The sequence below is a fragment of the Manacus candei genome, unplaced genomic scaffold, assembly GCF_025592945.1.
Source record: "Manacus candei isolate 608988 ecotype Guabito, Panama unplaced genomic scaffold, ASM2559294v1 h1tg000002l, whole genome shotgun sequence".
In the NCBI taxonomy this organism is placed as follows: Eukaryota; Metazoa; Chordata; class Aves; order Passeriformes; family Pipridae; genus Manacus; species Manacus candei.
This window is the reverse complement of record NW_026138050.1, coordinates 3,738,650-3,746,155: the sequence shown is the minus strand read 5'-3', so window position 1 is coordinate 3,746,155 and position 7,506 is coordinate 3,738,650.

The following is a 7,506-nucleotide window of genomic DNA, read 5'->3' as shown; positions in this document are numbered from 1 at the left end:
TGAGTGTTACTTTCCTTTGCCGAAATGAGCCTCCCTTGCCTTTTGTGTAGCAATGTAGGTTGCTTTCTTTCCCTCTACTGACTGCTTGCAAAGAAGTAAAAATAAAAACAGACAAGGAAATTGCAGATCTTGAAAGGAGGACAGAGGCTGAGTGATCCAGCTACACGTGAGCTCCTTCCCACCAACAGGCAGTGATGTGCTTTTAGGACTTGGTACTATTGAGTCTTCTCTTGAGCAGTAGCAGGCAGTTTTGTCCCCAAAACCTGTATGGGCAGGTGGGCTTCCCCTGCCTCTAAAGTAGAGAAGAAGGTGGTAGCCCCTGCCAGGAGACCTCTCTGTCAGTGTGGCTGCTGTCAGTCCATGTAAGTGGAAGAGGTTTGTACACGACCGTGTGGGAGAGAAGGGATCAGGTGTGTTTATTCACTGAAACCTTGGACTGTCCTAAGTAGTTGGAGTGGCTTGTGGTGTCCCCTCCAGAACCCAGCACATTCACAGGAAACCCCTGAGTCATGCTGAAATCTTGCTTAGTCTCTCGACTTTTAGATCTGACTGATAACTCAATTCCACGGTCTGGAATTATTTATTTTCTTTCTTTTTTTACCGCCAAGTGCTCTCAGCTTTGCTGTGGAGCTCTGAGCTGCAGAGTGAAATACAAATCTCAGATGTGAGCTCGGTGAGCTGTGGCAAACTGAACCACCCAGGAGCTGTCAGATGTCTGCTCATTCCAGACTAAAGCTGGTAACATTCCTGATAACATCCTTGGAGGCTTGGCCTGGACTCCACAAGCACAGTTAGCAGTAAACATGCACCAGCAACACAGGTCTGCTAAGCACACAAGTTTTACAACTCTGGAGTGTAACAAAGGCCATGTTACATAGTCAGATATACCCCTAAGTGTAATTACTAACTTCATTGCTAAAAATGGGTAAAATTTTACCCCCATCTTACCTTTCACACCTTATTTTCCACCGGTGAGTTTGAGATCCCACGTTCACTGTGTTTGTGTCTTCCATATGTTCCTGCTCCTGAGCCACACACTGTGGAATTGCTGTGCCCTACTCAGTTCACTCCTAAGTAGAAGCTGGAAGCCAGTTAAAGTATCTTTTGTTGTTGTAACTGGGAAAATCTTTAGAGAGCAGAAGCATTAATATTCTGGGGTTAGTGACCAGCACAGAGTTAGTAGGGTGGAACAGGTGGTTTCTGGTCCCCACTGGCTGTGTTTTTGAGAGTGGTGGCAGTAGTTTGTCTTGAGTTCATTGCATGAGGATATAAACTTTTTCTCAGATAAAATATGACTAATATAACTTCTCTGTGATGGCCTTAGGCCCTCAGAAACCACCCTGTTGTGGTGTGCTACCAAAGTTAAAAGCCTTTCAGGTTGGGGGTTCATCCCAGTGACACAAAGATGTATTTTTATTTTTTTTTCTTTAAGCATACCAGAAATGCTGTTTGCAGCTGCATCCTCACCTGAGTATGGAGCATGTGATTGCACTGTTGTTCTCTGTGGATCAGGAGGTGTCTAAACATTTCTCTTCTGGTGGTCTGACAGCCCAGGGTAAGCCAAGGAGGCTCTAGACCCATGCTGTGACCATAGGCTTCTAGTTTAGGATATGGGAACTATGGCCCCTCTCGGGTTAGACTGACCTTCCTTGGAAGGACAGTGTTTGATCTGTATAGCCTGTCTTGAATCTCTTGATTCAAGCTGCACTTCTTGATAGCTTTTAACTCAGTGGAGGGTTGGGGCAGAGATAACTGGAACAACCAAAGCTGGGGAGGGGGGAACACTGAAAAACTTGCAATCCTAAACTCAGGTCTTAGCTTGCAGTGGGATCAGTTCCCAATAAGTACCATAGGGAAGGAGCTGTTTTCTCTTGATGTGCAAATAGGCAAAGAGTGCAGGTACTCAGCTGCTGTCTCGACATCTGTCTGTTTACTCTGTATTTCAAGTTCTGAGGCAGAAAGCTTTTATCTGCTCCCGTCTCCTCTTATGTCGCTGTTTCCAAAATACAGGTGATAGATACAAATCTAGCAGTTAAAAGGCAGGGCCTGGCAGAGGAGGAGGAGGAAGTAGAAAGCATCAAGAGGTTAGTAAAAGCTGTTTGTTCTGATGCCCTGTTCAGCGAGGCATTGGCACGAGTGCTCCCTCTGGGATCAGGTGTGTGCTTGTACCTTGCTGCTTCTGGTCCTGCACGGCGAGTTTCTTGGCTCTGTGTTTTGCTGAGCGTGGGGGTAGAGGTGGTGGCTTTTCAAGTCTGCCTGAATGCAAATAAATACCTGAGAAGACTTTTAATGCAGTGACAGGTGTCTGACCTGTGTGTAATAGTGAGAAGGGAGGAGTGAGCTGAGGAGCCACAGGCTGGGTGAGCGGGTTAGCGCAGAGCCCTGAGCAGAGCGCTCTTTGTTAACGTCCCATGCTGTGCTTTCTTGGCTCCAGTAATGGCATTAGCACCAAAGCAACGTGCAGTAGGACAGTAGAATTTCTTTCCCTGGGGGTTGCTGAGCTGTTCAGTACCCCACTGGTGTGTGCAGATGCCCTGCTGCTGTTTGCAGAGTGACAGGAGTCTTTGTCCAAAGCATTGGTGTGGATTAATCACTGCAGAGGTTTGGGAAGTTTTTATTCTGTGCTCCAGCTGTCCTGGCTAACAGTCAGCTTTAGTTAACCTGTTAACATCTGAGAGCAAGGCCGAGTGTCTTCTCCACATGTGCAGAGCAGGCCTTTCTTTTTCTGGAATCTGCTACCCCGTGAAAGGCTTGCAATGAAGAAAGCATGGCTCTGACTGTAAATAAATCCTTTTAGATTCCAATTGTACAACCAAAGGAATTCAGCAAATTCCTATTTTTCTAATCGTGACATGCCTTCATTTTAATGCTCTTCCAACTGGCACAACTCATCTCACACCACTTTGAAAATAACGGGCAAGAAGTTTTATCTCTGGCTTGCAAACAGCTGCCGTTGTGCTCGTTGCAGGTGTCAGTGCTGTGGCTTTGGCCATGCGGCCTCAGGGACCTGCGCTGGCTCCCCTGCATGTGCCCGACTCGGGAGTGGGGAGTTCTTCCTGGACCTGTAGCTCTGGGTTTCTGTGGGGTGCTGACTCGGCCCTGTGTCTACCTGGATCTATTTGCTCTTGCATTTGCTTCCTTACCTGGAGAAAACCCTGCATCCTGCAGTGCTCACTGACTGTTCGGTATCTGTGTCAATAAGTGGAAAAATCTGTCTTAACATTCCACCTCACCAAGTGTCTGGCTCTCACTGCTAGCCCGTCGCTCTTTGTAATTTTATAACTGCCTAAGAAATTAAATCTGTGTTGTGATAAGTATTCTGTGTCTTCTTCCTTTTGTTTGCTGCTTGGAGATGGGGCCGGATAAGATCAGGGTGAGGCTATGTGGCCCAAACCAAAATACCAGCAGTAATAAGCCCTCAGTCCCAGCTGTGCTTTGTAGCTGCTCTCCACAGGCACTGTCAGCTTGGGCTTTGCAGGGAGTGGGAAAGGACTAGCCGAGTTTTTCCTGGCACATTTTGCTTGCAAATGTAATTTTCCCTCTTGTTCCTCCTTAAAGCTGCTCTTCCCAGGACTTGCATTCATGCATTTTTCTCCTGCTGCTCAGGTAAGTTTGATAACTGCCTTTATTCCTTTTTTCCGTGGGATGCATCTCAAGCAGTGCTTTCATACCCACCCTGTGCTGTCGCTCCAGGCTTGTTGCTTCTCACCTTCAAGCCCTGGAGGAAGATCTGGAGTGAGCCCGTGCAGATGGGAGAGGAGGCATCTCCTGCTTCTCTGTGCATCCTTCTTCTGCAGAGCCACGACAGGTGCTTTGATCAGGAGGGACAAGAGGAGAAAAAGCCTTTCTGCTCTTGCTGGCAACGGTGGAGCACACAAGGATGAGATGAGATGAGGATGAGACTCTCCCTATATGACTGTTTCATGGCAAGGCCTCGGCTGTGGAGCTGCAGGCGCCTCCTCTCCTGATCCAGCTCTGGAGGGCAATGCTGCCCTGTCACTGCTGCTTTGTGCCTCCCTTTGCTCCAGGCAAAATAGGCTCTGTTAGCTCAGATGAGTGTCTCTAAACTGTTCATTCAGCTGCTGGTGACGTTTCAGTCTCCTGCCTGGAGCAAATTGAAGATCTGAGAGAAGCTGCTGGTGGATTCAGGAAGTGGCAGCGAGTTCCAGCTGCAGTGGAGGTGCCAACAACTTCTCTGTCCCCCATACCCCAAATGGATGGGGTCATCCAGACCCACTGATGTTTTGGGAGGTCCAACAGCCCCTCTGCTCCTTCCCTAGGAGAACAAAGCACAGTATTCTCCAGTAAACCTGGAAAAACTGTAAATAATGGGTCAAACCCCCTCTGAAGGAGGCAGCTGTGGTTGCATTCAGATTGGCAGTCTCATGTCTGCTAGTACTGAGTCTGGCCCACTGAGCATGAATTCCCAGGGAAGGGACTGAGCAATCTCTTCTCCAATTATTTATCTTATTAAAAGGGTAAACATGGACTTGTCCCTGTGTCCTTCCTGACATGCTTTGTTTTGGTACTGACTAGGCTTTTGGGTTTAGCTGTGCTGTGATGATCCAGCAAGTGCTCAGGCACAGAGACCCTTTGCTATGCAGGACTCAAGTCCAAGATGAAATAACTGAGCAGAAGCAGAATCCTGGTGTGAACAGCCCCACTTCAGGGGCTGTGGCTGAGCTGAACACCCTGCTGGGAGCAGAGGAAGGAGTGAGGTACCAGGCAGAGCGGCTCTGCCTGGGCTCATGCTGCCCCTGGCCTGGCTGGTTTGCAAGGCTGATGCACCATCACCAGTTTTTAGAGCCAGAAGGATGCTGGGGTGGTGCTGGGGGAGCAGCAGGCAGAAGTGGGCACCAGCACTGCTCCAATTCTGCTCGTGCTTGGGAGCACCTTGTCCCTCTGCAGCACCTGCTCCCAGCTGGATGCTCCCCAGTGCCTGAGCACACGCCTCTGCTGTGCCACATCTGACCTGGGCAAGTCTCAGCTTGGCCCTTGGCAGGGGCTTTTTTGGCTAATTAGTGATGCACTGTGAGCTAATGAGGGCACTGTGCCCATCCTGCTGGAGCTGTGGACATGCGATGCTGGCTCTTCCAGCACCATGGAAGAGGGTGCTGGATTATGTCTCGGGTTGGGATTTTTAGCAGTGAGTTTTCCTGAGTTACAGGTTATAATAAAGGATTCAGAGATCACTGTGTCCAGGTAAGCCCATAAAGTAAGCTAGAGGATTTTGGCAGTATTTTGATATTTTGGATCCTGTTTTGCAGGGGCAAGGAAGACCTTAGGAGAGAGAAAGAGGCTTGTTTCTGCACAGGTCTGCTCCAGAGCTGGGGAGCACCAAGTGACACAGCGGCACAGATCCACTTCATCCATGTGATTGGATCCACCTTGTCCACACGGTGGGTACAGAGTCACCTTTGGGTGCCAGCCTGGCAGGTTCCTGCTCAGCATCACCCTTGTCACTGCTGTCCCCTCCTCCCTGCTCGAGGCAGGCTGGTGACACTGGCAAAGCCCTTCTGAGCACATCACCCACTGCTCCTCAGCAGCTCCAGATCAGGGCTGATCACTCATTTTTTCTGTGGAGGACAGGCAGAGCAACAGCCCAGAGGAAGCCTGGGCCTTTGGCTGATGAAGGGGAGGGGGCTGGAGGCCAGCAGAGTGGGGGCTGCTGTGGTCCAAGGGGGCTGTGCTGTGCTGTTGTGTAGCTGCTGAATGCATGTGCAGGGCCACAGTGTCCCTGTGCCTTCCCTGGAAGCATCCCAGCCTTCTGTCTCCAGAGCATCCATGTTCTTTCTTCCCTTCTCTGGGACCATCCCAACATTTTCCTGAAAACCCACATTCTTTCCTTCTTTTCCTGGGTGTATCCCAGCCTTTTTCCCTCCAGAGCATCCCTGCATCTTCCCTTGTGGCATCCCAGTCTTTTTCCTCCCACAGCCTCCCTACTCTTTTGCTGGCACCATCTCAGCCTTCTCCCTGCTGAAATATCCCTCAAAGCCATCCCACCCTTTTCTCCTTGGTGCTTCTCTGCTCCTTTCCTTGTTTACTCCCTTAACATCCTCCTACCCACTCCTGCAGCAGTGCTCTGCAGCACCTCCCGTGTGTGCTGAGGGCATCTTCTCTGCACTGGTGCTCCAGGACTCGGAGCAGAACATAAGATGGGGGGAAAAAACCTGGTCTGTGTGTGCCCTCACCCAGCTCCTGAGCCAAAGCTGCTCAAACAGGTAGAGGGCTGTTGGCTGCTGTGTGTGCCACAAGCTCCTGCCTGGGAAAGCTGCTGGGAGGCTGGAGAAGGAGTTTAATCCAACCGTGCTTGGCTGAGGGGACCGTGGTGGGGCCAGAGCAGAGTGGGTCTGGCTTTAGCTGTGTGGCTGTGCTGCTACTCTGCTGCATTTTCCTGAACAAATAGTACTGCAGCTTTTGGAGCTGGGCCCAAAAATTGAGTCCTGGCAGGAGAAGGCAAAATTCTGGGCTTTACCTGGCCCCACAACCTCTGTTGTTGGCTGAGCCTGGAGCAGGGCTGGTGTGTAGGGAAACACAGACCCTGGGCTGTGTCCCTGTGCACCATCAGGGTACAGAGGACTCTGCTCCAGGTGCCCCCTTGCACCCCCCTGCTCTGTATGGGCACCAAGCACGGCAAAATCACACAGAGCCTCTTCTCACCCGAAAACAATTTTGAAAATGAAAGCTGGGAGACAGAGCCAGCTCTCACCCCTTTTCAGTGGTTTAGATAGGAAGCAGCCTTTCATCTCTCCCAGGCGAAAGGCAATTTGCATTTCAAGAGGTCAGGACGAAGCTCTTTCTCTTTACCATCTGAAATTAGTTATTAAAAGTCTATTTGGAAACAAAACAACGCTCGCACGGAAAGATGGCCTCTGCAGGCTCGAATTAACTGCTCCTGTCATCCCTGATTTCCCTGGCTGCTGCTGGAGGATGCTGGATCGAGGAGGCACAGGCACTGCTGGAGATGCAAATGGAGCAAAACCTGGAGCTCCTTGGTAGGGCTGGAGCTGCTCCAGGGCTCAGGGGACAGGTGTCTCCCCTGGGAATCAGGGGGTTTTGCACCCCCTACTCTGTCCTAGCTTGGCTCTAGATAGGTCACTGCAGTGAGGATAAATCCATACCCATCTCCCTGCAAACCCTGCTGGCTTCCAGCTCCTACGCTCGCCCTGGGCTGGGACCTCAACCTGGCTCCAGCAATCCAATCCTGCCTTATAAAAAGCCTCGGGCAGTCCCGGAGCTTGGCCGAGGTTCGCCGGGCGCTGGTGCTTTGTTTTCTCAGCTGCTGCCTCTGCCCTCACCGCTGCTGCTTATTGATATGGGAGTTTGCATTAGCAGGTGCACTCTGGGATATTCAATTACTTATAAAGAGCTGTGGCAGCACAAGACGGTACTGGAGGGAGTGAGGCAGTTGGTTTGGGGGTGGGTTTTTTCCCTTGTTTTCGGGTGGTTTGTTTTGGTTTTTAACAGGCTTTTAAAGGAGACTCGAGGATGGGTAAAGTGGTGGCG